The sequence below is a fragment of the Ochotona princeps genome, chromosome 14, assembly GCF_030435755.1.
Source record: "Ochotona princeps isolate mOchPri1 chromosome 14, mOchPri1.hap1, whole genome shotgun sequence".
Taxonomy (NCBI): Eukaryota; Metazoa; Chordata; class Mammalia; order Lagomorpha; family Ochotonidae; genus Ochotona; species Ochotona princeps.
Genome location: NC_080845.1, coordinates 6,259,860 through 6,287,134, shown reverse-complemented (window position 1 = coordinate 6,287,134; position 27,275 = coordinate 6,259,860). Strand labels below are relative to the sequence as shown.

Below are 27,275 nucleotides of genomic sequence, written 5' to 3'. Positions count from 1 at the left end.
CTCTGCCAGCTAGAACCCAGATGTGGTACCAGCAGCCTCACCACCAGTGCTCACCTGATGCTTGGCAGCTGGAGCCACTGGGAGTCTGCAAGGGCATCACAGAACCTGCTGTCCGTCAGGTGCATGGAGCAGGTGAGGGCTCTGGTGGGGGCGCAGTCACGTGCAGAGCCTGCAGGAAGGCAGGCTGGCGTGGACAGATGACAGACCGAGTTGTCCACTACTGGCTCAGTACCTGGTCCTGACTTTTACAGGGGAGCCAACAGAGCCCCAAGGTCACTGCAGTCATTGGGTGACTGTTTAGTAAACATCTATTTGCATGGGTGGAGTGTGTGTCTGGGCCCCTGACATTGAGTAGGCAGGAGCAGTGTCCTCGGTGTGCTGGATGTTTCCTCTTGGCTCAGCAGTGCTGCCCAGGGGTACACTCTGGGTGGCCACTGGTCCCAGACAGCCTGAGAAGGGACCATGGAGTCACCATGGGGTTCTTCCCTGCTGTGGTAGGAATGGCTGACCCTCAGCTTGTAGCTGGAACTCCAACAGAGAAAGGTGGGCTACTGCCAGGCACTGCCTCCATAGCAAATAGGGCTGTTAAAAGAATCATTCCCATTTGGCAGACAAAGAAACTGAGGCCCTGAGAGAGCAACCTCATGTCCGCTTGACACTGAAGCCCAGTCCCCCAGTCCCTCTCCCTTTTGATGCACCTGCTCTCCGAGGCAGGACTCACCCCTCCCCTAATTGTAATTCAACTACTTGTGATATTTTGGTACCAATTAATATTGATTTTACAATTGGTTTACAGAGATGTTGTTTTATTACTAATATATTTAATGTGCAAATCAATAAGAACACTTGCTTGGCCCTCTCCCTGGAAGGTAATAAAATCAGACATCTCAGGGGTAAAATGCTATCCGATCTGTGAATGGCAAAGCAGATGCTTAATGTAATAGTTAAAGACGTGCCGGGTGCTTGGCAAAGCCACTGCCTCCCCCCAGCCTGCCTTTGAGGCTGCCAGGGAGGGGCTGTACCCTGAACTGGCCTGGCTCTGGAGGAGGGGCGGGGCTGAGGGCTCTGGACAGTCCCGCCCTAGGGGCTGCGCTGCCTGGAGCAAGCTGCCAGGTGCCAGGCCTGCTCTGGCCACCAGGCTCCCCTCGGCCTTCTTGTCTCTCTTCTTTCCTTCTTCCTCTTGTCCCTCTCCAGTCCCTTCCATTCTGCATTGCTTTTTCATGTGCTCATTCACTCTTTCACCAGTTCATTCATTTATCCAATAATGCCTTCTATTTGCTAGTTGCCAATTGTCTATCAAGGATTCATTCATTCAATAATCTTTCTGGTCTTTTGTGTATCCATTCAACTCAACGACTAAAAAAAAAAAAGATTAATTTTATGATTTGAAAGGCCGAGTTAGAAGGAGAGAGAGGACACTCTTGCAGCTGATTGTTGCTTTACTGCCCACAATGGCCTCAACAGCTGGGACTGGGCCAGGTTGGAGTGAGGAGCTTGAAACTCCATTTGGGTATCCCACACGGATGGCAGCGTTCCAAGCACTTGGACCAGCTTCCCCTAATTTCCCAAGTGCATCAGCAGGGAGCTGGATTGGAAGTGGAATAGCCAAGACTCCAACCAGCACCCATATGGCTTGGCCACTTAACTCACTGTGCCACAATGCTACCCCCAAATCAGTCATTTGTTTACTCACTTAGGCATTTGTTGGGTTACCCCTTTATCCAGTCATTCAACTATGCAGCCTTTTACATGTTGATTTGCTCACTCATCATTTGCTTACCCATTCAACAATCCTTCAGACTGGAGCTGGGCACTTACATGAGGCTGGAGGCTGGGATGGGACTGGGGCTGGAGTTGGAGTGGGACAGGAGCTGGGGCCTGGGGGCTGGGACCTGGAGTAGGGGCTAGGGCTGGGGCCTGAAGCAGGGGACTGGGGCAGGGCTGGGCCTGGGGCAGGGCTGGGGGCTGGGGTGGGGCTGGAACTGGTGTTGGGGGCTGGGGCTGGGGCCTGAAGTGGGTACTGGGCCTGGGGGCTGGGACCTGGAGTGGGAACTGGGGCTGGGCCTGGGTCTGGGGCAGGGCTGGGCCTGGGGCTGTGGTGGGAGGAGCTGGGGTGGGGCTGGGGTTGGAGTTAGGGACCCGCTGGGCTTTGGCTCCCTGTCTGCCTTGTGGAATCCCAGGCAGGTGGAGGAAGACTCCTTGCCTTGGCAGCCTTGAGTGATATCTGTAATCTACATGCCCTGACTTCCTTAGTTGGTCCTTTGCTCACATAGAAGCTGGAGCCCAGAACTCTAGGGGTTGTCTTAGCCTTAAACTTTCTACAGCCACCCTCCTTCTCCTGGGTAGGTGTTTAAACCTCAGCTTGGGATTGGGGAGGCAACTGTGCAGGAGTCAGTGCTGCCCAGTTCTGGCCTTCCAGGTCAGCGCGGGGCAGGGTTGCCCTGACTCCTGCCAGCCTGTATCTGCTGCTGCCCTTGCTGGGCTCCAGATGGCAGGAGTCACACCCCCACCGCACTCCAGTCATGGACTAGGTGGGGCCCTCACAGTGCTTGGGGAGGAAGACAGTCTGCCATGCCCCATGGTGAGCAAACAGGTGCTCCTGAATGAAGACCCCAGGGATTGAAGGTGCAAGGACCAGGTCTGTCTGACCCCAAAGCCTGGGCTTCTCTCATCACCAGAACAGGTGGACACAGACCCAGAGCTGGCCAGCAGAGGGAGGGACCCTGGGCAGGCTTGTCTGGAGGAGAAGGTCCAGTCATGTACGGGCAGGTATAGCAGGCACAGGGTTTGAGGAGGTTTGAGGAAGGCTGTGTGCCGTGATCTGGGCAAGGAAATGTCACAACTGCCAGCCATTTTCACTGGCGGGGCGGTGCTGTGTCGGGGGACAGAGCGTGGGCGTAAGGGGCAGGGGTGGGGGGAGCCTGGAGCCAGGTTTCCTTCCTGTGATTTATGGAGGAGCCGGTAATGAAGCTGCCTGACAGTAAATAATCAGACACGAAAATCTTACTGTTTAATTAACCAAAAATAAATGACCAGGAGCCTAGGGAAGGAGGCAACCCTGGCTGTCCCCCAAGCTCTGGCAGGACCCGCTGGCTTGCTCACGGCTCACTGGTGATCTTTGTGTTGGTAGTGCAGAGTGACACCCATTTCACAGAGGGGCATATTGAGAACCCAGCAAGGGGAAGGGGATCAGCTCAGAGTCCCACAGGAGTCATCTGTGACCCAGCTGCTGCACGCAGCACTCAGCCTATCACCTCTCTTCCCAACCAGACTCACCTCTTCTTGGCCACGCCCTTCCAGCTCCTACTGTGGCTTCTTTTCCTAAGAAGTCCTCTTGGGCTACTGCAGCCCTAGCAGCCACTCTGAGTGACCTCTAGCCTCGGGCGGTAGGGGGCAGGAACGAGCCCCAAGCATGCTCCGTGCCTCTCCCTCTGCTGGAAGTTGGAAGTCCTGCGCCTGCCTTGTGACCTGCTGTGGCAGGACCCTTAGATGCCCAGGTGGCATGGCAGCTGGTCCCAGGGACCCACAGCACAGAGTGACCCCTTCCCCTGGCTTTTCAGGAGTCAGTTATGGACTGTGGGTCACTGCTTTCTGGCATTCTGTCAAATGGGTGCTTGAGGACGAGGCAGGAGTGGAGGAGGGAGCCAGTCTGTGTGTCGCAGTATCTCGTTTTTGATGCTTCCTCCCCTCCCCCAGTAGCTTCTCATTTCTCACGGAAAGACTGGGCCTCCCGTGTAGAGCCCTTTGCAGGTGCCAGGTGCTAACAACTTCATGCAATGACCTGGTTTGCTTTTCACGGTGTCTTTCCATCTCCCCCTTCCTCCTGGGAATAATAAGGCACGGAGTGGGCCAGTGACTTCCCCAAGGTCACCCGGCCAGTGGAGAGGCCACTGTGAGATTGAAGCCATGGCTGTTTGGTCCCAAACCCAGGCTTTCTGCCACTTCTTGCTGGTGTTTTCCTGCCCTGGGCAGCTACAGCATTCAAGCTCTTCTTTGGTTTTTGAAGATTTGTTTGTTTAGTATCTTGGAAAGGCATGGTGACAGAGAAGAGAGAAAGTCCACTTTTATGTTTGCTGGTTCACTCCCCAGATGGACATAACACCCAAGTCTGGGCAGGCTAAAGCCAGGGAGGGACCAGCAACTCCATCCTGGTCTCCCACTTTGGCGACAGGGCCTCAAATCCTGTCGGTCTTCTACTGCCTTCCCAGGTGTGATAGCAAGTTGTTGAATCTGAAGTGGAGCCCTGGAAGCTTGAATGGGTGCTCTAATGTGAGATTTTGGTATTGTAAGCCATGGCTTACGCCAATACAGTCCTAACAGCATTGGGAATCTAGTCTTAGATGCCAGGAAATGGACAGTTCCTGGAAGTCCAGCATGGGAGCCTGATGCAACCGAGAGGCGCAGGTTGGAAGCCAGGGTGGAGGCCACGGGGGCCATCCTCTGTGACCTGGCCTGACAGCATTGTAGGGTGGCCAGGAATGCACACTTGGATCCAGCAGATCTGGGTTTGTGCCACGGCTCTGCCTGTCTCTCCCAGTTTTCAGCACCTTGGACAAGTTCCTTCCTGCCTGCAGGATAACAGTGGGGCCTGGAATCACAGGAAAACTACAGGTGCTCAGCAGGATGTGCCAGCCCCGAGGTAAACACCCCTTGGTAAACACTCTGAATGGGCTTGTGTGTTTGTCCTCAGGGCTGTGGGCAGATTCAGAGGTGATATATACAACAGGCTACCAAAGGACAGGGCCTGGGACCTGCTGGGCACGCCAACAAGTGCAGCAATGGCCTCCGTTTCGTAAGGTGAGTATTTGCCTATGGGTTCATCCTATAGAAGAACGTCTAGAAGCAGGAAAGCTGCAGCATCAGCAGGGGGCTGGACCGCTGGTGGTGGTGTTTTTTTTTTTTTTCCTTTGTGACTTTTTCTGCTTTCCACGCCTTTGGTGGGGAGACAGCATCACCGCTGAGATTGGAAGGCACAGCCATTTTACAAGAAGCCAGAGGAAGCAGTCTTACTGTGTGCTAGCTGAGGTCCCCGCAGAATGGTTCTTTTCAAGGGAGCTGTGGCCCCCTGGGCAGGAATGGGGCAATGAGTTCCCAACCAGGCAAGTTTCCCTGGAGGTCCTTGAGGGATGTCCAGGGCTGGTGGCTCCAGGGTCCTTCTGCTGCCTTTTTAAAAGTTGGGGGGCTCCTCCTGGGAAGCTACGAGGACTAGCCCCACCTCCTAGACCTCAGGATGCCTCGATCCCTTCCCTGTGCCCCACCAATTTGGGCCAATTGGCACATGGGGTGTGGAGGCAATGGAAGCTGAGTGTAACCACTGTTTACAGAAAAAAGGCCCAAGATTTATTTATTGGAAGGTGACTGAAGAATATGAATTCTACACTCCATTTAAAATGCTTTTTATTTCTCTCAGCCTTGGGGCTCAGAGTACATCTAATTTCACCCACAGCTATAATTCTCTACCAAGCAGTGCCTGCTGCTCCTCTGGGTCCCCAGGAACCGAGTTAGTTTATGTCTGTGGCTGATGAGGCTCAGGCAGGGGCAGCCATGACGGCGTTGCCTTCTGCATGCCCTCCTGCCTGTGCCGTGCTGGCCTGGTGTGTGTGTGTCCCTAGGCAGAACCGTGGCTCCAGGGGTGCCCACAGCACCAGGCCTGGGGGTCTTGGATTGGCTTGGCCTGGAGCTGGCTCAGAGCCCATAGCTCAAGCTGGACATGTTGATTGCTCCAAGCCCAGAGCTAACAAACAATTAGTTTGTTAGTATATTTATCCCGCGAACGTCTCAGCCTGTGATTACAAATCCAATAGCGAAGTTGGGGCAGCACTGGAGATAAATCTGTGCTGGGGGCTGCTCTGTCAGTGGTGGGGGTGGGAGCCGCCCAGGGTGGGGGGAGCAGATATCTGGTGGCCTTGCCTGATGCTCCCTTCCCTGCCGCGTCCTCCACCCCAGCTGGTATTGGTCTGTCTGCCTGTCTGACCCCTTGCTAACTTGTGACTTGCACCTGGAGGTGCAGAAAGCACACAAAAAACCCACATCTACTAGGAGTGACCAAGAACACTGGTCTCAGGTGACTACAACGGAGAAGGGAGGAAGGCGAGGGGCTTACGTCATTCCAAAGGACAAGGAAGCCCCGAGAGACATGACCACAGTTGATTCCCTCCTTTGTTTTGGCCTTTCTGGAGGGGCCCTGTGAGGTCCCCATTCTGTCTGATCCCATCCCCGTGCTCACTGGTCACCCTCTTGAGGTGGGCCCCAGTGCTACTGTGGACCCTGTCTTTCTCACTGCCAACCCCCCATCAGGTGGTGGGTGAATTCTTCTAGCACCCTCTGGGATGCTGTGGTCCCCACACTGCATAGTGCTGCCAGTGTGGCCTCAGCAGAGCCCCTGGCAGGGATGCCATGGTACCTGCTGTGGCCATAGTGGCTCAGTGGCTGGAACCCCCAGGTTTGTAGGGAGGGACTTTAAGCCCCATGGTGTGCTCCAGCTCCCCTTCATCTGTCTTGCTTGTTAAAGATGCACTGCGCACGCTGGGAAGTTCATCCCCTTGGCCTTCCAATGTGAAGCTGTGTAATTCCGGGTGTTTCCTGTGCCCTGCTAGAATCCTTACTCACCCCCTCTTCCTCTGTCTGTGGATGTGCTCTCTCTGGGCATTTCCTGGAAATGAAACCCCATGCTGTGGACTGTTGTATGCAGGGCTCCCACACGTTGGCCTTGAGAGCAGGGTATCATGCGGTGTGGTCAGCATGTCTCGTTGGCTGTGGATGAGCCACCGTGTGGACCCGCCACTCAGCAGCGGATGGACATGCAGGGTATCTTCAGTGTTGTGTCACCCTGTGAGCAGCCTTGCTGGGGGATCCTGGGTAGGGCTCACTGAGCCCAGTTCATCGTGCATTTCCCAGATGGGGACGGTGGCTATGGGGCCTCCCTCATCACACATGTCTTCAATGGAAAGTGCTGTTCACCCATGTTATGGTTGAGAAAACTGAGACAATGTGAGATGAAGTGATCTGCTGGTGAGGGACTGAGTTGTCAATCCAGCTCAATTTGATTCTTAAATTCTTACCTCCTCAAAGCAGGTGGCATCTGAGGTGGTCCAGGAAAGCTTGTGGGAGGAAAGCAGAGGAAGGGAGGGCAGAAGCTGTGGGTTCTTGTGGGGTCTGCCCACCCCTTGCGTTGTCATTCCGCAGGATCCTGGGACTACCCTTAGGAGGCAGGGAATGCATGTGTTGTTGGGCTCAGGTCCCCCTGTGGGCATGCTGGAGATGGAGATGGAGCTCCAATCTAGACGAGGGGAGACTGAGGACTCATGGGATGGGATTTGCCTGTGCCTCCATGCAGGGGACCCAGGCAGGGCCAGACCAGGGGGAGGAGCTGGATTTATTTTGTTTTGTTTTCGACATGGTTGACATTGCTGTGAGAGATGCATGCCATGTTGGTCTTTGATTAGGGTGGGGAGGGTTGAGGTATGGAGGAAGGCGAGTGGAACAAATGTTCAATTTTTTTCTTTTTCTGTATCCATGGGGAATGGGGGATGGGGAGGGAATAGCTTCTTGCTGCCAAACCATATCAGCATCCTGGAGTGGTGGATGGTCATCTGATGGTGCCTCACAGACCCTGATGTGGGAAAGAGTGTTCCGAGGGTGTTACTTGAGTGGTTTTGACAGATGTCATAGGCTTCGTTGCAGATCCTCAGGATTGAGAAAGATCTTTAAAGGTCTATTGGCTGACCAAGTCCACTTTAGTGCATCCATAGGCCCAGAAACATGTTGCAAAGCTTGGCCAGGAGAATGGTCTAAGCTGTTTCATTTTCCATCCTTTGACAAGGCATTTGATGTCCTCTGCTGACCTAGAAGAGCTTGCTATCACATCCTCTGTGTACATGTGGGTATGCTGTCCACTACAGAGGCATCAGCAACTGAAGAGGGCCAATACTGAGCACATATATTTAGATTTTCCTTGTGGCTGGGGTTGGAGTCCAGCCATCGAGTTGGGCAGTCCACCAAGAAGCCTTGCCTGGGTTGACCTCAAACTTGAGGTTTAGGCCATCACCTGCGCCAGCCAATGTGCATACCAGTTAATGTAACTTCCTGGTCAGTTCTGCCCCCAGCCTCAACTCTCATGTGAGCTGATGAGTACAGTGGCATTGCCAAGTCCAGTCCACCACAGGCCCAGTCTTTATGCACACCAGTAGGTGCTCTAGCCTAGCAAGGGAGTTTCCCAACTTCTCCTACCTTGCCTGCCCCCAGACTCAGACAAGAAGTGCTGATGAGTCCTGCAGCCCTGCCTGACCTGGCCCACCCCCAACCCTGGCTATTGTGCTCCCCAGAGGGACTTGCAGCCTAGAAGGGAGTTCCCCAACTTCCCTTACGAGGCCCACTCCTAGCTCCAGCTCTCATGCATTCCAGTGGGTGCTGCAGCCCTGAGAGCCTAGATTTCAGCCCAGGTCAATTAAAGCCAAATGTGCGTGTGTGCATGCATGTGTGTCCATATGTGTTTGTATGTATCTATGTGTGTCTGCATATGTGTATCCGTGTGTATTTACATATTATATATGCTTGTGTAAGTATCAATGAATGTGTGTGTGGTTGTGTATGCTTGTATGTCTTTGTGCATGTATATATATATGAATGTATGTGTATTGTATGTATATGTGTGTTTACATAGATACATGACTGTGGGTGTTTGTGTTTGCAGATGTATGTATGCATAATTATGCCCATGGGTCTGTGTCTACGTATGTGCACATATTTATTTATTTATTTTTAAAATAGTTATTTATTTATTTTTATGGAAAGTCAGATATACACAGAGGAGGGGAGACAGAGCGGAAGATCTTCCATCTGCTGATTCACTCCCCAAGTGACTGCAGTGGCCAGAGCTGAGCTGTTCCAAAGCTAGGAGCCAGGAGCTCTTCCGGGTCTCCCATGTGGGTGCAAGGTCCCAAGGCTTTGGGCTGTCCTCAGCTGCTTTCCTAGGCCACAAGCAGGGAGCTGGATGGGAAGCGGTACCCATATGGGATCCCAGTGCATGTAAGGCAAGGACCCATGTGCACATGTCTATGTGTGTGTGTGTGTGTGTGTGTGTGTGTGTTGGGTGGCAATGAATGGCACAGCAGAAAAGCCCATGCTGTGTGACCAAGTACTGAATGTGTTGAAGCCAGGCCTACCAACATGGGGGGTGGGCAGCATGGACAACATTTTCCCTGCCCTGACAATGAGGAGAAACTGTGAATGGCCAGAAACAGGGCATGGCCACTTTGTAAGGTGTAGGCAGCAGTGTCTCTGAGGAATGGCTCTGTGGGGCTTTTCGGGACAGTCGCTGTTGGAGATGGGGGACAATCACCCACCAGAAATGGGGGAGCAGACATGTTCTAGTGATGCTGTCCCATGGGAAGCAGTGAATCTGGTGGAGAGTGGGCCTTAAGGGTAATGGGGGCTGTCCCTTCAGTGACTCCAGACAAGAACAGGAGAGCTCGGCCTACTCTGAGAAGAATTCAAAGGTCCTGGTCCAGTAGACTCTAATCTGTTCTTTTTTAACTGGGACTTAAAACAATCAGCAGTAAAATCTTAACATAAACAGGCCCACAAGGGTGGTGGGAAAGGAGATTAGGGGAGACTGTGGCTCACTTGACAGCCAGACAGGGTTCCAGAGGCCTTTAGGGAAACAGTAGGGGTTTCAATGGGGAAGACTCAATGGGGAAAGGCAACTGCACATCCTTCATACATAGCAGAGCAGTTTGGAGCTTGTGTTTTAAGTCAGGCTGGCCTGCAGTGTTGTCTTCTGTAAAGCAGAGCTCCTAGGAGGTGTGTTCTGAGCACCTGGCATGGTGTACGTGTGTGCCAAAGACTTGGCAAGTGTCTCATCAAGGTGGTTACGATAGTCAATGCATGGGAAGTAGGGAGGGAGGCACAGGTGCCTGGCTGTGCCCCTGGAGATGAAGGCAGGGCTCTCGTTGGGCTCTGTCCTGGACATGGCATGAGAGCCTGCTGCCTCTTTGTGCTCTGGGGTGACACCATGACCCATACCCCCATTCTGTGCTTTCGTAGCCTTTGCTGCATGTTGGGCCCTGTACTAAGCTTTTCGTAATCACATATTTAATCCTTACAACACCCCTTGAGATAAGTTAGATTTTATTATTCCATTTTACAGCTGAGGCTATTGGGGCCTGGAGAGATTAGTACAAAGGCACACAGCTAGGAAGTGAAAGAATTGGGATTTGAATAGAAACAGTTCACCTCCCCAATCTGTGCCTTGTAAGGAGATGTTACCACTTCTACCTGGGTGTATTGTTTGGGGGCTGGGACAGCTGGTGAACAGATCCTGTTTGGGGCCTGGAGACAGAGGGTTCTCAGCTAACATGATCCAACAATACCCCCAATTCTCTTCCTCTCTAGTCACTTTTGGTGCAGAATTGTCTGGTAAGAATTTTCCACTTAACTTGCATTTATTTTATGTCAATCTTGGGCATTTCATTTTAGCTTTGCTTCTGGCATCGTGCTGGACTCATAGGAAGTACTAAAATCACAGCAATTTGTTGTAATTGTTGACACCAGTCTGAATTGCTGGTCAGCATGAAGCTTGCATGAATGGTTCTGAAAAGGCTCTGTCTACACTAAATGGGCCATGACCCCACAACCCACATGAGCTTCCAGGCCCCAAGACTGTGAGATGACTTGTGAACTTGTGCACTGTGAAGGTCGTGTGCCCGCAGGATCTTCTGCACTCGGTGAGCCAGAAGGACTCCTCCAGGGCTGCTCTCACTGCTGCACCTGCCTCTATCTGGGGTGTTACCTGCAAATTCCAAGGTGGAGATAACCCCAATAATCAAGGGGAACATGACCAACACTCCATGCCTAGTAAATATAGGCCGAGACTCCATCTTTGGACCATTTCTGAAGAACAGCAATGATCATGGTTACTGTCTTTACCACTTTCTACAATATCTCCAGCTGAAGAGACAGAATTCCTGTGGCTCTGGCTGGAAACCGGACCAGTGCTGCCTGCTTCATATCTCAGGATCTTCAGTCTCTGATCCAGAGAGCTTTGAGATGACTACGCTGTACTGAGGGGACAGTAGGGGGCTGCAGGCATGCTCACAGAGAAACAGGGAGGAGAGTCTTGATGATAGTGATGGTGGGAGAACCTTAGTGTCCTAAGAAAGAACATGGGAGGTGACCTTTTCCCAAGTTGGGAATGAAGAGGCTAATACACAGGCTTTGGGGTCATTCATCCATGCAACAGATGGTTGTTCAACAAGGATGCAAGTCACCAAGACAGACAGAATCAGAGGATCTACTATCTAGCCTTTCATGTGAACTCCACCCCTCCATGTCTAGCTCTGTGGTCTTGGACCAGCAGTGGCCTCTTCGACCTCAGGGTTTTCATCCGCAGGAAGGGAATGGGGATAGTGCCACCCCCCTGGGTGCAGGGATACAGCAGGGATAAGGATTAGCATAGATCCTGGCCCATAGTGCATGGTCAATCACCTTTTGGGCTGTTTCTCAGCTCATTGTAGATATCATTCTGGAAAGGATGATAGCCCAGGGAAAGGGACCTTAGAGATGCCACTGGACTCAAGTGGCTGCTTTTAGATCACTCAGCAATTTCTGAAAGCATCAGTCTCCTGAAGTCTCAGACTCTATGTAAGTGTCCTCCTAGACTTCCTGATTAGCGTGTGGGAGGGACCAGTGTGCTATGTGGATACCTGCCACAGAGGAAAGGCGAAAAGCAGGCAGCCCCATGGACAGAGGCAGATGCTGTCCGTGGTGCTGACCGCTTACAGGCAGTCACATGATTATGTGCTTCTCATTGGCCAAAAGGAATATGTGCAATCTGTGGATACATGTGTATGTATGTCTGTGTGAGTGCATGTATGTGTGAATGAGTGTGTGTGAAGGCATGTGTATGCATGTGTGTCAGAGTGTGCTGGTGTGTGTGTGGGTAAAGTTACTTAGAGCAAACTGACATTTCCATAAGGCAGTTAAATCTGACTCTTGCTTCCATCCTGCAGGCACCAGGGACTCCAAACCAGGTAGGATAGCAGAGTGGCGTGAGGAAGTGTTGTGCTGTGGAACAACTGGCTCAGCCTTCAACACTCCCACCACATGCTAAGTGAACCAGGGAACCAGAAGTTGGGAATTAGGGCTCACAGTAGACAGCATTCCTGAGACCCAGGAAGGCTGTCATTGAGTCCTTGTGATGGGCAAGCTGGGAGGCAGGGACTTGCCACAATCCCATGGGTGAGTAAACAGGCACAGAGAGAGCCAGTTTGTCCACAAAACCAGTACGTGGGCATAGCTGAGGTTTAAGCTCTGATATTCTGTCTGTGGAGTCTTCTCTGAGCAGTCATTGACAGCCCCTCTCAGGGTCAGATGGAATGGACAGGAATCTGGGGTCCCCAGCAAGTGGTCCTTGGACAGGCTTGTGGCAAGAAATAGACAACATCTGGCTTCAGGAGGGAAACCAAGGCAAGGAGTCCAGGAGCCTGGGGCTCTATCCACCCATTTCAGATTTGTTGTCTTGCTTTGAAAAGGGGCCTCTGTGTTGAGGAGCTGTCCCACCTGCCTGGAAGAAGTGTGACCAATCAGTTGCCTCTGGACTGGGGTGTGGTGGGCAGCTTTCCTTCCCTGGATGCTTGGATCTGGGGTGGGACTCCATGTTCTGGACAGGACCCCACTGATGGTGTAAGAGCAGGTCGCAAGACCAGCCTGGCTTCCTGTGAACTGCCTCAGGACCTGGGAGTCTGGGCTATGACACCCTGATTGGATGCATGCCTGGGAAGGTATCTGATGCCCCAAATCCGCAATGGCCCGAGGTTGTCCAAAAGACCTGGGATCCAGGCAGACTAGGCTCATCCTTAGTCACTCTGATGCCAGTTCTGTCTGCTTCTCCTCAGGATTTCTTGGGACACTAGGCTGCTGAGGCCACCCAAAACATGTGCCCCTCTCTGCCATCCCATACCACCACCTCTAGCCTATGCATGCCAAGAGCTTGTCCCTTCACAACTTCCCCTGAAATCTCAAAGGCCTCATGACCTATAACAAGTTGCTCGACAGGTACACCTGTTTGGCTTTGTGTGTTCTGTGATTCTCTCTTGGTCTTGCTCTCTCCCCACCCTTCTGTGTATGTCTGCATCTCTCTCTCTCTCTCTCTGTTATGTGTGTGTGTGTGTGTGTGTGTGTGTGTGTGTGTGTGTGGTGCATCCTGGCAGGGTGGCATGCGTGAGTGCTTGCCACTCTGGGGATATCTCTGTAGGCACGTACCAGCATCTGTGGCTGCAGTGCTGACATCACCAGCTCCCTTGACACCATCCGGTCCCCGACACCCCCTCCCCTGTCCCCCGCACGGCATGGTTGTGTCTCTGCAATGCTTGCCGCACCTGGCTTAATAACCTTCCTGTGAGCATACTCCCACTTCCGCACTGCTCCCCAGTGACTGGGGACCTTTTGTCAAGCACATATGAAATTAAGTGAAATAAAAATCATATTAAAAATTATTACCATCTAACAGCCATTAGTCTGCACGCTGCTGTCAGCCCGTGATGGATTCCTCACTTACTTCAATGAATGTTCGAACGACAGTGATAAAATCACTCAGAAAAAACAGAATACACTGTTAACCCTCTCCCCATCGACACTTGTTTTTCTTGGAGAAGAACACATGGAAGGCTCCTGGCAGAAGGAGAGAGCCCTCTGTGAGTCCCCAGCTGGCAGGTGGAGCCCGGCACGGGGCTCCAGGCTCCCTCCTCTGAGTCTTCAGGGAGACTTTCTCTTCTGACTCCAGACACAGGCTCTGGGTTGACATCTGGGACTCTGGGTTCTGAGCCGAGTCAAGTCAGCTAAGATTTAGTTCTTAGATTTTATTTGTACAATATTTATTTTAATTTATTTGAATAGCAGAGTGACAGAGATCTTCCATCTGCTGGTTCACTTCCCCTAAATGACTACAATGGCCTAGGGCTGGGTCAGGCTGAAGCTGGGTGCATGGAATTCCATTCAGAGCTCTCACATGGTGGCAGGAGCCCAAATGCTTGGATCATCCTCTACTTCCTTCCCAAGTACATTGGAAGAGAGCTGGATCAGAAGTGGAGTAGGGGCTGGCACCATGGCACAGCAGGTGAAACTGCCACCTGCAGCACTGACATCTGTGTGCTGGTTCTAGTCCTGGCTGCTCCACTTCTGATCCATCTCCTTGCTAAAGTTCCTGATAAAGCAGTGGAGGAGCATGCAAGTGCTTGGGCTCCTGTACCCACAAGGGAGACTTGGCAAAAGCTCATAGCCCCTGCCCAGCTCCAATCATTGTGACCATTTAGGGGAGTGAACCAGAAGATGGAAGATTTCTGGCTCTCCTCTCTTTGTAACTCTACCTTCCTGATAAAGATAAATAAATCTAAAAAAAAGTGGAGCAGCTGGACTTGCACTGGAGCTTTGATGTGGGATGCTGGTGTCACACTGGTGGCTTAATCCACTACGTCAGCGCCAGTGTCTAGCTCCTGAATTTTAAACTCGGAATTAAGGAAGAGGGGCAGCGGTGTACTCAGTTGCAGGTTCCACCAAAAGGGAATGGCTATATCCCAGCATCTACCCTAAGTAGGATGGCTGTGACTCAGTTTATCCAAATGTGGTCAGCTGGACCTGACGCCCCAGAGCTTCTCCACCACATTCCAGCCCCGGGCTACTTTGCTCCTGTCCATCAGGCCCTGCTTGGGCACACAGATCCAAGGTATGGGGCCTTCCTGACATTACCTGGTGACCTTTGGGGGGGAAGGCACTGGGGGAGGGGCTCTGACCCTGGAGGTCTTGGGGCTCCAGTGTTCATAGCTTCTGTCGGGTCCTTGGGTGGGTGAACATGGTGCTTCATGGGGAGAGGCATGGGCCTCTAGGGAGCTGGCTGTGTATGACAGTTGTGCCATGGGGTGTGAGGGGGGTTGCTCTCCTCTGGGCTGAGCCATCCCAGTCATGAGGCATAGTCCCTGCTGTGGGCTAGGAGGACAGAGGTGCCGTCCTTGTCTAGGAACATTCACCTTGTGACAGAAACAGGCAGGTGGGGCAAGACCTCCCACAGTGAACTGAGTCATATGGACTTGAGGAAGACGGGGGGGATGTGTGCAGGTCACTGGGCCAGTGGCATGGGGAGACAACACGGCTGCTGGGGTCTGGCCTCTCCCTCCCCTCCACAGGGAGATGTCTCCTATATCCTCCTTGGGGGCAGCGTGGTCACATGTGTGCTGGGAAAGGCAAGCAAGCACTTTGCTTTCCCTGCAGATGAACGTGTGGACGCAGCAACACCAACAGGACTCAAAGTCCTCCAGCCTCATCAGCTCGACCCGCCACACCCACTCCACCTGGGTTGAGCGCAGAAGGGAATCTTTCTCTTTAGGACTGATATGTTTTGCAGAACCCAAAGGTGGGAAATGTAGCTTGCAATCTGGGATGGAGCTACAGAGGCATGAGGTCCCTGTGGCCTCCCCCACCACCTCTGGATGCTGTGGGGGCCAAATGTTCTATGTGCCATGTGATGATGATGTGGTAATGAGGACCACAATGGGTGATAGTAATGCAGCCAACACTGTTTGTGTAAGCGCTCCCTTTGCCTCCCACACACCCAGTGACACAGGCATTACAGCTTTGGGCTTTGAGGTCAGCAGAACCCAGAGTCATTTTCTTAGAATCAGCCAGGTCATCTTCCTATGAGGGCTGCTTGCTCTTGCATTAAAGCAGGGCGTTGATTCTTCCCCACCGTGGCCAACGCTTCAAGGCACCTGATGACAGGTGTGGCTGGTTGGATCCTCAACCTTTCCCCAAACCGAAATCACAGCCTCATTTTTTCCAGGAACTGCTTGGCTCTGGGGAGGCTGACAGCTTAGCAGGGGGCTGATGTGTTTTTCTGAGGAGAATGTGCAGAGAGAAGCCAGCAGTAGCTCTTCCGGCTAGGCAGCCTCTGGAGAGTTTTGTTTTGTTTTTGCTTGTTTGTTTTTGTTTTTGCTTTGTGTGTGTGTGTGTGTGGTGGGGGAGGGTCCCCTGAGGTGCAGCCCTGGGACAGTCCTTGCACAATCAGGAACAGCTTTCTGGGGACCCCGGCCTCTATCCTGCCACACCTGGTGTGCATTTCAGACCCAAGTGCATCTGTTTCCTAGTGATGAGCAGCACACACACCCAGTACCATGATGGCTTCTGGTCCATGAGCCACAGGGATGCCCTCAGCCTTGGCCTCCTGGAGATCTGTGGTCCCACAGAGCTGGAGGCCAGGTGGGCCTCATTCTGTAGGTAAAATGTCTGTGAGGGTTCTGCATGAACCGGAAAGGACCCCTGAGGGACTCCAGGAGTCCCCAGCAGCCCTTGGCTCATGGCTGCATCCTACCAACTTCCCTCTGCCTGTTGCCACCTGACTTTCCACCTGTTTTTCTTTTTCTTTTCTTATGAGGCTGTGACTCGCACAGGCCAAAGGGCTCACCTTACTCCAGTGAGACCTCATCTTAATCGGATTATATAAAAAGACCCTGCTTCAAATAAGGTAATAAGGTTGCAGGCACAAATACTGAGTATTAACTTCAGCATTTTAAAAGAGGGTTGATTTGATTTGGAAGGCAGAGTTAGAAGCAAGAAGCGCTCCATCCACTGGTTCACTCTCCAAATGACCACAACAGCCAGAGCTAGGCCAGACTGAAGCCAGGAGCCAAGAGCTTCCTCTGGGTCTTCCACTTGGATGGAGGGCCAAGGACTTGAGCCATCCTCTGCTGCCTTCCTGTGTTAGCAGGAAGCTGGAGCAGCCAGGACTTGAACATATGATGCCAATGGTGTAAGAGGTGGCTTTAGCCACTACAACACAGCACCAGCCCCGTTTTTTCTTTTTTTTTTAAGACACAACTCAACACATAGCACCTTCTAACAAGGACTGGGTTGAGGTAGAGGAGGGAGGGACTTGGAGGCAAGTTCAAAGAGGGTGATGCTGGCACTGTGGGAGGCATGAATGCGCCCTAAGAACCACCTTAGCTCAGGCCCTGATGCTAAGGTGGCTCTTGGGGCGCATTCATGCCCGCGCCTTTCCAATCCAAGCCCTGTATGGGTAAAATCCTTGCCTCCCATAGTACCAGGGTCTGTGTTCATGGGCTTCCTGCAGGGAGGGAGGGGGTCATCACAGGTGCATGACAAGAAACGTCTGACATCTCTGGGCATGGTGGCCGTGGCAAGATGCAGTCCAGGTAGCAGCTGAGGGCCATTCTTACAAGGGATACAGGGTCCCGGGGCAGTGGCTGGGCTGCTGTGGGCTCCGAGTGGCCATTCCGCACCACTGAGGCTGCAGGCAGTGCCAGGACGGCTGGCGACCTTGTGAGCTTTGGAGACAGCCCTGAGGCAGGAGTACAAACCTTGCCAGGCTGGAACACAGTACCACGAGCAGCCCTTCATTCTCATTGGCCCCAAGGCCAATGGGTGGGGTTGCAGCCAATGACGTCATGCCTTCACAGGTGCCGCAGCAGCTCAGCTCTCCACTGGTCAGCACTGTCACGTGGTCTGCCTGAACTGCGTGGATCCCAGTACTCACCATAGGGTTATCTTCTCAGTACCTATTGCAAACCAACTTGTCACAAAAATTTGTGGGTTTTTAGACCAGTTGACTAATGTGAAAGGTAGAGAGAGGGCAAGACAGAAACAGAGATTTTCTGTCTGCCCAAATGGCCTGACCTTTGAGACTGGGCCAAGATCAAACCAGGAACCTGGAACTCCATCCAGTCTCCCATATGGGTGCAGGGGTTCAAGGGCTTATGCTGTCCTCTGATGCTTTTCCAGGCCTGTTAGGAGAGAGCTGAACAGGAAGTGGAATTGTTAGGACTCAAACTGGAGCTTGTATGCAATGCTAGCAGGACAGGCAGAGGCTTAACCCTCTGAGCCACAACCCTGGCCCCTAAAGCTTTGTTTTAAAAGGAAACAGGAGCTCCCAGAGGAAGGGAGTCTAGTTCCAGGGGATTCAAGTGTGGCCCCTTGCGATTGTTTGCCATTGGTCTGGAGCCAGTACCTACCACTTGTGTCTGCGTCTCCTCGTTGTTTCAACAGGAGGAACAGTGGGGTCAGCCTAGGATTGCCCTGTAACACAGCAGGTTAATCTGCCGTCTGTGATGCCAATATCCCATATTAGCAACAGGTAGAGTCCAGCTGCTCCACTTCCCATCCAGCTCCTTGCTTATGGTCTGGGAAAGCAGTGGAGGATGGCCCAAGTCCTTGGGCCCCTGCCTCCACATGGGACACCTGGAAGAAGCTCCTGGCTCCTGGTTCCTGCCTTTCAAATTAATAAATACATGTCTTCAAAAAATAACAAAAGACAACAAGACTAGCTTCTGGGATTTCCTGAAGATTCCATGAGCTGCAACTCACAGAACTCAGAACAGGGTGGGGTCCATCATGAACACTGTGGCCATCTCTGTTACTGTCAGGCAGGACTGTCTCCAATGAGGGGGCAGCCTCTGCCAGCTCCTGCCATGCAGGTGGGGTAAACTGCGTGCCCTCTGGCACCCCGGGCTGCCTGGGGAATGGATGAGATGATGGCTGGGGACCTCAGGCAGTCCTGGGCATTCAACAGGGCACTATGGTCATGGGTGACTCAGGGCCTGAGGGGCCAGAAGCTGGGAGGTTACCTGGCCAAGGTCACGGAGCTGTGCGTGCCTTGCTGACTGCTGCCTTACTCCTGTTGCCAGTTGGTGCTGCTGCTGTTGGCTGCGGGGACTTGGAGGGGCTAGGCTGTCCGCCTGGAGATGGTCAGGGAGCCGTGGTGGCCTCATGCACTGCTGTCATCGAGGGGCTGTGGGGGGCGCCGGCAGAAGCTGTCTAACGAGCTGCCACGCTGGCGGAGGTGGCCTGGTGGCCATGGTCGCTGAGCAGAGCAGTGAGATGTGACCAGGAGAAATGAGGGCCTGCCCGGGGCTCCGTGCACGCCCGCCTTGCCAATTTGCTGGTGACCCCTGCACCAGGCCCTTCACCTCAAAGCCTCAGAGTTCCAGTCTGAAAAGTGGGAGGGGGTGGACCAGTCCTGTCACCCTTGAGCCTCAGAAGGTTCCGGAAGAGGCAGCTCAGGGCTCAAGTGGGGAACTGGGTGTGGAGGGCTGATTTGCTGAGACTCGCCACGTGGCCTCGGGCAAAGGCCTCTGCTCACGTGTGGGTTTCCGGGGCCGGGCGTGTGGGTGAACTCCAGGATCTTGGTCTTAGGGGGTGGGGGGCTGGGTCCCGGTTGCTGCAGCTGAGGAAGACAGAACACAAGGATGACTGCTGCTTGCCAGCCCCTCTCTGGGGACCCTGATGGGCAGAGGGGACAGGGGCTGAGCAGCCAGGTGACCCTGCACAGGTGTGTCTCCTTCTGCTGAGTGTGGGCCATGTCATCTGTGAAGCAGGGCTGACGGTGTGTGTGACAGCGACACCAGCAGGGGAATGGCTGGGCCCGGTGTCTGGCCCCCTCTAGGGCCAGGTGAGGAGGTGGGGAGCAGCTGCTGTCGCTGCTGCTGGCTCCGCTGATGGTCACAGTATCACAGTTATCAGTCCTCATGCTGTTACTCACCTGCTATCGCGGGGGTGTGGCAAGACAATACCAAGGTGGAGAGACCAGGGCAAGCCAGGGCTCTGGGAGCAGAAGGGTTAAGTCTCCATGGAAACAGGCATGCATTATTTACATGGCCTAATGAATAAAACATTTATGTGGTAGGCTAATAAATTTCCTCACACAAAGCAAAGTAAGCTATGATTTAAATATCGGCCTCCTCTGCTGGCTGGCTGAGTTATGGAGCCTGCTCGGGGGACCTCATGGCTTTACACCACCATCCATTGCTGGGAGGGAGCAAGGGGAATAGGCAGGGATGATGGGGGAGGCAGAGACCCTTCCTGGTAAGTGGGCCTTCTGCGGCTCTCCCAACCCAAAGCCCCACCACCTCTTCTGGGGCTCTACCCCCACCCCAGGATGCTGCATACCCAGGGCCTTTCCCTGTGGCTGGAAGGGTGATTTGGGTGTCAAGAGGGGCTGGTCCCTACCCCAGGATGGTCCCAGTAGGATGGGGGGATTACCAGGGGGTGGGGGCAGTTTGCTGGGGTCCCCTAGGGGATGGTAAGTTTTGGGCATTGAGCTGCTCCTCTGAGGCGGGGGCACTTGGAGCTGGGGGATAGGTCCTTTGGGTATGCCCACGAGGAGGTTTGGGGACCTGACCCAAGGCCTGAAGAGTAGAGGAGTTAGTGGTGGGTGCAGCAGCAGGGATGTGGCAGGTGTTCATAGCAGCATCTGCCCCCTACCCAGTCTCTGCCGCCTTTCATAGCCATCATCTCTTGGTGACTTTGTTCTATCAATCCTCTTCATCATTCCTTCCCTCCTCTTTTCTGTTCCTGCCAACTGTCTCTTTCTGCCTCTTGTCTCTCTCGCTCACTCTCCATTTTTTATGTTTTGTATATCTCTCTGCACACCTTATTAATCAAGCTCTTCTCTTTCTCTTGAGCTCACTGTCTACCTCTGTCTCTCTGAGGGCAGGAGCAGGGATCCCTCCCCCACGTCACCCCATCCCATTCCAGGATCCAGGTGTGTGTGGCCCCCACTGAGCCTCTTAGGACGGGTGACTGTGAAGCTGGGAGGAGCTTCCTTGGGACCTGGAAGAGGGTTGAGCATTTGAGGAGCACTGGGGGCTGCCAAGACCCTGGGGAAGGGTTTCAGGCAGCCCATGCCCACCCTCTTGGGTACTGTTGGGCCCTTTACCCAAGACCTTCTCAGTTCTGTCCTCTGTGGAATGGGGTTCTTGGGAAAACCTGAACATGGGCATTAAAGCTTTGAGTGAGTTTCCCGGGTAGGATGAGGTCCTCTGGGGCTACCCAGTGGCAGGTGGGCTGAAGCCCTCCCTCTCCCAGCTGTGGCTCAGGCAGGGGAGGCAGTAGAAATGACCCCATAGGGACCATACATCCCAGGGCTGCTCCCTAAGGTGCCTACAAGTGCTGAAAGCATGCTCACCCTTATTCCCTCGTCTGGGGTCTGCACTGGGATGGCCGGATGGCAAGGCTGGGCAGCCTTGTGCTCTCTCTCTCTCCTACTTTTCTTGGGGCCCAGCTGGGCTTCCTGCGAGCATGGAGCCCCCTGAGTTAGACACAGCTGAGCATCCTACGTTGCACTGGCCTTCCCAGAGCTGTTGGGTCAGCCTTTGGAAGCTGCTGCTCGTAAGCCTGGGGTGGCAGCTGGCCAAGTGTCTCATTCCCCCATGTTCTGTTGGCCCAGGGTGCCATGCAGCACTGCTCAGACTCCTCCATGGGAGATGGGCTCCCTGAGGGGAGCACTTGGGGATGTCATTTTGGAGGCAGGGGACCACAGGCTTTAGTGTTGTGGTAGAAGTGCTGGGCCAGCCACTGTAGGGTTCAAGTTCCACTGGACCCCTGCTAGCTTTGGCCCTGGAGGTGAGAATTCAGCTACTCGGCGCTCTGTTCCTGCTTCTGTATACCTGTGATGCTTGATGCTTGTAGCACCTGGCGTGGTTGTGTGCAGGATGCCCCTGACTCACTGTCTCCCAGCTGTTCTTCTCCCTCTTTCCCCATGCTCCTCCAGGAGTCAACCAAGTCCTTGGACAACTCCCTGGGCCCTCCTTGCCTCACACTTCTCCTCCCCCTCACTTTGCGAGGCCTTGGGTGCTGTGCTGGATACCCCTCCGCTCCCAGACATTGTACCGCCTTGAGATTGTCAGTAGTCAGCAAACGACTTCCACTAAGGGAACAGCTTCTGTGCAATTGCCCCGTGGTGGAGTCCAGAGCAGTGGTTGCCTCCTGGCAGCTGTCATAGCAGAGGATATGATGCCCACAGTGGTGCCCACACAGAGGCTACCAGCAGAGGGGCAGTAGGGGAGGGGAAGAAGCTGAATCCCGGAGGACAGGGAGTTCACGGGTGAAGTGAGCAAACCCAGCACCAGGATGCAGGGTCCCGGCTTGGCCACTGCCCAACTGTGTGGCCTTACACGCACAGAGTAATTTCCCATGTACAGAATGGGGCAGTCAGAGACCTGCCGCCCTGGGGCTGCTGGGAGAACTGGCTGGGCTGGTGAGAATGTGGGAAGTGTGTTTATGGCCACACACTTTGGTGGGGACTCGGTGTGATCCTGGGGACCCCGCAGCACCCTTCTAACTGGGAGTCTGAGTCAATGGCACCAGGTCTGGCTTTAGCTTTGTGGCCTCTCTGAAACCCTCCAAAAACCCAGCCATGGAGCTCCTCTTACCCCCTTGTGTCGATGAGGAAGGTGAGGCGAAATGACTTTTCCTGGGCTCCATGGTGAATGGCCAGTGCTGCTGGGCCCCAGTTTGCAGGTCTCATCCATGGCTCTGCACTGTGTAAGTCTCAGTCAGTGGGTGTGGCTTGGGGCAGTGGGGACGGGGCTTGTGTGCCTTTTCCACCTACCCTGAGTTCAAGGGAGTCTGCAGTACCAGAGAGCTCTGAGACCCGCCATACCACCAGGAGAAACAGAACAAGAGCTGTCCCTACCCACCACCCATGCCCCTTCCCCCAAGAGGAAGTTCACCCAAGATGGCTGAGTGGGCCTTTCACAGCCTCTCACACCAAGGCTGAGACCCCTTGTGGCCTGCAAAGGCAGCAGCAGAAAGCTGAACTTTCACAGAGTTCCAGGTCCTCGCTTGAAATCCCACCAAGGCAGAAGCCAACAGGGTTCCTTGCCACCTGCTCCTGTCCAAGAACAGCAGCTTGACCTTGATTTTGCTTGGTGACAGGGTATCCCTTGTCCAAGGGAACACCACTGAAAGCCCATGCATGGGTTCACAGAGCCTGAAAGAGAAGCTGCTTGGAGCTCAGGGGGTGAGATGCACACAGAACAGCGTCTCAGATGAAAGCCGTTACCTTCTTGGGTATTTCTGGGCTAGCCAGCTTTGCAATCACCTGTTCAGGTGTGAAGGGCCACTGCTGAGTAAGCCTCACCTCCTGTCCAGCCAGCGAAGCTCTTGCACCTGAAAGGCACGTACCATCAAAAAGGTTCAGATTGGGCCTTGGGTTCTGTGTCCCTGAGGGGAATTATCCACTCCCAGGCACACATGCAGAGACCTGAAGACATCCAGGACCTGGTTGGGCTCTGCTGCCTCCCAGGAATGGTGATGCCCTGAAAGCCACTGCCCTTGGCCCCAAGCCACTTTTGAGACCATTTCCAGCAGAGGCGTAATTAGCTTGTGTTGATTCACCGATGCATTTTGTGCTCGTACGTACAGAAAGTGGCCAAAGATGCACTAGAGGACAAGACAGATACAATCCTGTCCTCTGGAGGCTTCTGGAAACCCAGGTCTTGGTCTGGGTACTTTCTCCTTTTAGCTGTGGGACCTCAGGTAAGGAAGGTCAAAGCCTCACTTATCCTCTGTGAAATGACATGTGACGGAGTTAACCTTAGAGGGGAAGGAGGGGACCAGAGACAGAGGATAAACTGCTGTGTGTGTTCTTTCTTGAGTAGATTTTATTTTGGAAGCTCGTAAATACTTTACATGTGTATAAAACAGCAGTATCTCTCTTTTTAAAAAGATTTGTTAATTTATTTCAAAGCCAAAGTTAGAGTGATCCATTGATTGTCTTCTACAGTTCCCTAGTGGGTCACAGGCTAGAGAGAACGAGGTCTGTGCTTGTTCCAACCACCACAGGGTTAGTGAGTCGTTGGCTCTGTCCCTTATAGACTTTTGAGCCTATAAAGTGAAGCCACACAAATGGAGAATACGATGTTCTGTCCCTGAGGACAGGGATTTTTTTTTTTTTTGAATAGGAGAAGCAGATGCGAGAGCTATGGGGTTAAATAAAACCCCCACAGCCCTGGATATGAACTGGGACTGTCCTAAACTCACAATATATTTTATGTGAAAAATTTGCCAAAGAACATGAGCTCTGCCTATCAAAGTGCCCGCCCACAAGTGTGAACAGCTCGGTAGCAATGAGCACTCCTACACGCACATTGTAATTTCCCCTAGAAGCCAGGATTCTGTGCAGAAGTAAATGACTGGTGGTCTAGGGTAGGAAATCTACAAGATACACCTGGGAGAGCTTTCTCAAAATCGAAGACAAACCGAAATCATCCAATGTTGCATCAAGAAGCAAGCATAACGAAGAGTCAATGGGCTAATGTCAGGATAGTGTGCAAATAAAGACAGTATCTGCCACGAGCTGAATCATAACAGATTTCAACCTGTGAATTCATAATGATGGTAGAAAAACCAAACACACAAATGAAGCACGCCAGCTGGATTTTAGTGTTGAATTTTTGTGAATTTCTGAGGGTGTGATGATGACGTCTTGTGATGGTTTAAAGACTGAAGGCATACAGCAGAAAGGACAATTGAGTCGATAGGCTAGGTGGTCTCTGATTTAAAATTCTCCAGGCATCCACAGTGGGAGTTACAGACGAAACAAGGTGAGAACTGTCGAGTTGGGTGATGGCTAGAATGGGGTCGATCATACAGTTTACTCTACTTTTATATAATTTTTCACAGTACAGTGACATTTTCCATGATAAAAATAGAAGTTTGAGATTTCATATAATGGACCTGAGTTAGAACTTGCAGAAATTTAAAAAACAGAACAAGCGAGTAGCTTCTGTCCCGCCCTTATCCCACCCAGCAAGGCACCTAAGCCCGCTCGGCTCTCTCCGTTTTTCTTCTCTTCTCTTTTCTTCTCTTTTCTTTTCTTTTCTTCCCTTTCCTTCTTTTTTCTTTCTTTCTTTCTTTCTTTCTTTCTTTCTTTCTTTCTTTCTTTCTTTCTTTCTTTCTTTCTTTCTTTCTTTCTCTTTCTTTCTTTCTTCTTTCCTTCCTCTTTCTTTCTTTCTTTCTTTCTTTCTTTCTTTCTTTCTTTCTTTCTTTCTTTCTTTCTTTCTTTCTTTCTTTCTTTCTTTCTTCTTTCCTTCCTTCTCTTTCTTTCTTTCTTTCTTTCTTTCTTTCTTTCTTTCTTTCTTTCTTTCTTTCTTTCTTTCTTTCGTTTTTTGAAGATTCATTTATTCATTTGGAAAGCAGAGTTACAGAGAGAGGCAGAGAGAGATCTTCCATTTGCTGGTTCACTCTTAAAATGGCTGCAGCAACCAGGACTGGGCCAGGCCAAAGCTAGACCCAGGAGCTTCGTCAGGGTCTCCCGTGTAGGTGGTCAGGGCCCAAGTACTCGGATCACCCTCTACTGCGTTTTCCATGCACTTTAGCAGGGAGCTGGCCCAGAAGTGGAACTGCCAGTATTGGAACAGATACTCATATGGGATGCTGAGCCTATAGAAACAGGCTGTAAGCATTCCTGCGAATCCATTCATCGTCTTCTTGATTGACCTGCAAGCAATCCTTTCTGAGCCAGGGGTGTGAGGGGTTCCTGCAATCATGGCGATCATTTGTTGAGTACTTGCTGTCTACCAGGCGCTCTGAGCGTTCCGCTCAGCTGTGTGCCCGGAGCCTTGTGCTGCCGATTTCCACATTTGAAAATAGCAATAGCACTCATCCATCTTCAAGAGCTCCACTCTCCCACAGAATTTACTTTTTAAAAAATCAATTTGTTTACTTATATAAAAGGTAGAGTCACACACAGAGAGGGAGAGACACACATAGAGATTATCCGCATGCTGGTTCATGTCCCAAATGGTTGCTGCAGTTGGGACTGGGCCAGGTCGAAGCCAGGAGCTTCTAGGTCTCCCATATGTGTATAGGTGTCCAAGTACGTGAGCCATTTCCAATGCTTTCCTGGTTGGAAGTGGGGCAGCTGTGACTCGAACCAGTGCGCGTAACGGATGCTAGGAGGCTCAACACATTCCCCCACCATGTTGGTCTGTTCCCACAGAGTTTTCAATGCTGACAGACATATTCTAGGTGTGTTTTGTCTGATACAGCGGCTGCTGACCACATGAGGCCATCAAGTACTCGTGATGTGGACAGTAAAAAATAGAGGTACCATGTAAGCATAAAAGAAAAGCACACATTTGCTCGGGGAAAGAAAGGACCTTGACCATTCCACCACCAGTTAATATTGATTCTATACCTAATGGAATCTTTTGCATTATTGAATTAAAGGGAGCCCATGGTTGGCATCTGTGTCTTTGGCCTCAAATGGTTGTATCTGCACTGACTATGGAAGACTTTTTGTCATTGTTTCCTTGACAATCCAACAGAACCCCTATGTACACAGCGTTGACATTGTGTTAGGCATTGCAGTAGTCTGGACATGGCCGCACCTGTCCGGGATGATGTACATGAGTGGTCTGCAACAGCAAACTTCACTGTTCAGAGAAGGAACCTGAGCACCCAAGGATGTTGCTGTCTTAGGGGGATCCAGGAACTGGTCCTCCCTGGACCCCCAAGAGGCAGCTATTTGCTGCGAAGTTTCTTCTTCTTTGACTTTATAGAAATTGTGCATGTGGCCCCCATTTATTTCTATGGAACTAGCAGTACAGTCCGAGTAGATCCAATGGTCAGTGTCAAGTGCATAATGTGGCACCTGTTATGGGAAAATCCTGTGCCAATGGTAGCTGTTGCTTTGGTAAATATTGTCTTGAGAATGCAGAGGCCAGAGGCCAGAGCTCAGACATTAGCAGGCTGTCATCTGGGCTCCTGCCAGACGGGGAAATGACACAGACGTTCTGTGTGTGTGTTGGGGACTTTGGGGGGCTGGGCTGAGGTTGCACCTCTGAGTCCTTGCAGTAGAACTGCGCAAGCACCTTAGTCTTCCTCTCTCCACATGTAGGTAGACCGAGGCTCCAGAAGGTGAAGCGATGGGCTCCGATTAACCTGCCCAGCTGGTGTGGGGACAGAGCAAGGGGCCTTGGTGCTGTGGACAAGAGTTCTGCCTTCGTTACTTCCAGTCCAGGTTCAGGACATAATTTTGCTTCTGCTCGTCTCCCCACACAGACTCCAGCGCTCAGTCCCGGCCCCCGCCCCTCTCCTCCCTGCTTCCCCTCCTTCTCATGCAGGCTTCCCAAGGAGTGAATTTACTCCCCGCCAGCTCCCATGGACTGTCTCCCACAAACACACCACAGATGCTCTTGCAGACATTACGTGTTAACTTCATTAAGCCAAGTGCAGTTCTCTGGCACTAATGTCAGTCTCCACAGCCCAGTGGGTTTTTCAAACAGTGGAGACACAGCCCTCATCTCCCAGCCTGAGCAGAAAGGCAGCGAGTAGCCAGTGAGAGGAGCCCCCAGCTTCTCACCCCGGCAAGAGCCGTAAAACATGCTCAGCACCAGAGCACGTGCCCATTTGACAAAGACAATTTGATTTGTCCGCGACTTCTAAAATATTCATCCCGTTTTGATGGACTATCGTTTTATAAATATAGA

At 52.4% G+C, this 27,275-nt stretch overlaps 1 long non-coding RNA gene across 1 annotated transcript; it reads left to right on the top strand.

Annotated features, from left to right (window-relative positions):
• On the top strand, positions 1-27,275 carry LOC131481960 (uncharacterized). Its single transcript, XR_009246668.1, has 3 exons — positions 1-132; positions 4,691-4,797; positions 26,684-27,275. It is a non-coding gene; the product is annotated as an uncharacterized LOC131481960 (long non-coding RNA).